The sequence below is a fragment of the Hydra vulgaris genome, chromosome 08, assembly GCF_038396675.1.
Source record: "Hydra vulgaris chromosome 08, alternate assembly HydraT2T_AEP".
NCBI classification, from domain to species: domain Eukaryota; kingdom Metazoa; phylum Cnidaria; class Hydrozoa; order Anthoathecata; family Hydridae; genus Hydra; species Hydra vulgaris.
Window position 1 is genome coordinate 18,070,001 of NC_088927.1, and position 2,500 is coordinate 18,072,500.

Here is a 2,500-nt window from a genome sequence, read left to right on the forward strand (position 1 = left end):
GACAATGAAGCTAAAGAACTTCCTTCATCACTGTCATCATCAAATACCCCAGCACCACAAACAACTGATTTATCAATTTTAATTTTTTTTCGTGCTGAACTTGCCTCACTATCACTGATATCTACACTTGAGGTATACAACAGTTTATCCATCATTGATGAGGCAACGTTAAAATCATCCAGAATAATTTAAAGAAATATAAACAACATAAAAAAATATTATAAAATGTACATACATAATTTATTTGCATTTTAAAAGAGCAATAACAAAATTATGAAAATAATCTGCTTAAATATACTTGATCCTCCAAGTATACGAACTGTATATTTTCCCCAATTGCTACATGGTGCAACAAAGTTAATAACAGCATTTGTGCATTTTGCCACAGACTTTAAATGATGTGGATAAAATGCTTTAGTGTTGCTTAGTAGCCAACAAGAACATATAACATCCATAGAGCAGCCTTTAGATTTACTTCCTTCTGTTTCAAATCAACTACCACAAACTTCTTATCAATAAGTTCGTGCTTTGATAGTGACATAATAAAGATATTGATCTATATAATCGATATATATATATATACATATATATATATATATATATATATATATATATATATATATATATATATATATATATATATATATATATATATATATATATATATATATATATATATATATATATATATATATATATATATATATATATATATATATATATATATATATATATATATATATATATATATATGATTAACATGACAAACTGTATAACTGAATCATAAGCACATCTCTTTCTTTATTTAATAACTTAAATTTCCATTTAAAATCAAGATCTTTTGATTAAAATTGAAAAACTCATAATGATGTCTGCAAACGAAATAGGATGTTGGTACACACTATACTCTTACCTTTGTATAAAGCATTAAAATAAAATTGCTTTGTTAACATGGCTGTTGTATTTTAACGCTTTCCGTTAAAGGTTGTTGATTTTTCTTTTATATGCGTTTAAAATAAATGAAAAACTAAAACCATTTAATTAAGTCTAAAAAATACTATACAAACTACTACATCATACGCTAACCATATATGTAAAACTTACCCTTTTAATTATTATGTATTTGTTAAACTTGTTGACATTAAAATGCCATTAATGATATTCAATAAAGATACGCATGGGTACAAATATGTCAGTCAATAATAACTTTCCAATATTTTTTCGCCATTATCGGCCAAATAAATATTACAGCAATATTGACACAAAAATATTGGCGCATTATTTGCTAACTATATTGAATGTCAATATTAGCGCAATATGGTTTAGAAATATTGGTGATATATCGGATAACTTGGCCAATATTGGCCAACATACCCAATATTCCGCCAATATTGCGCCAATATTGTTTGCTACTAGGGTCTGTGCAAATACAGGTCGAAATTTTACAAAAAAATTTAGTTTCTACGATGCTGTTATTTTATGCTTTATATTTTAAATATATATATATATAATAGATATATATAATATATATATATATATATATTATATTTATAAAGCATAGAACTATATATATATATATATATATATATATATATATATATATATATATATATATATATATATATATATATATATATATATACATTATGTATATATATATATGTATATATATACAGTATGTATATATATATACATTATGTATATATATATATATCTATATATATATATATATATAAATATATAAATATATATATATACATTATGTATATATATATATATATGTATATATATACATTATGTATATATATATACATTATGTATATATATATATATATATATATATTAGGGATATGACTTTTTTGCAACCTACTAGGCCTGTATCGTAATTCAATGAACTTTTATGTAAAAAGAACGAATAGATGTTTCATTTTGACATATTTTGAAAAAAGGTCACCCCAAAACCAAAAAATCGAATTTTCAATAGGTACACTTTTGTACAGTAAATGAATATTAAAGGCTGAAGATGTTGTAAGAGTCATACTCCTGTTGTTATTTTATTTATTTATGCAACATGTACTGTGATATAACAAAAAACATTATGTGATATATAATTATACAAGTATTACAAAATTAACAGTATCAAAGTGTCTAGTACAACAATATACATAACTGTCTGTGTCTATAGGCCTACTGTGTTTAGTACATGGGTCACATGATGCTCACGTCTCATAAAGAGTCTAGCGCTTATTACTTAGAATGAATCGAAGTTGCAGTTTGTCTTTCTTTCTGCAGGAAGCATACAGGTCTTGCATCACCTTGATTGCCCGTTCAGCTATCTGATTACTTCGTGGTATGTCGATGACGGATGGCTCTTTCTTCCAGTGATTTTTGAATGACTGCAATGCCTTTTTGTAAGGCTTCAATACATCAGATAAATTCTTGAAGTCATTGTCATTGTACTTTTGACTACTAAACCAATGTTCTGCCCACTCATATGAAA

The 2,500-nt window shown here is 24.9% G+C and overlaps 1 protein-coding gene across 1 annotated transcript in view; it reads right to left on the minus strand.

Moving 5' to 3' along the window:
- Positions 1–585, minus strand: part of LOC136083661 (uncharacterized) — a 2,584-nt gene extending 1,999 nt beyond the window's left edge. Inside the window, exon 1 of the mRNA XM_065803199.1 lies at positions 1–585. This exon is cut by the window's left edge and continues 268 nt beyond it. The gene's annotated coding sequence lies outside the window, so the exon portion shown is untranslated.
- Between the last annotated feature and the right edge of the window lie 1,915 nt (positions 586–2,500).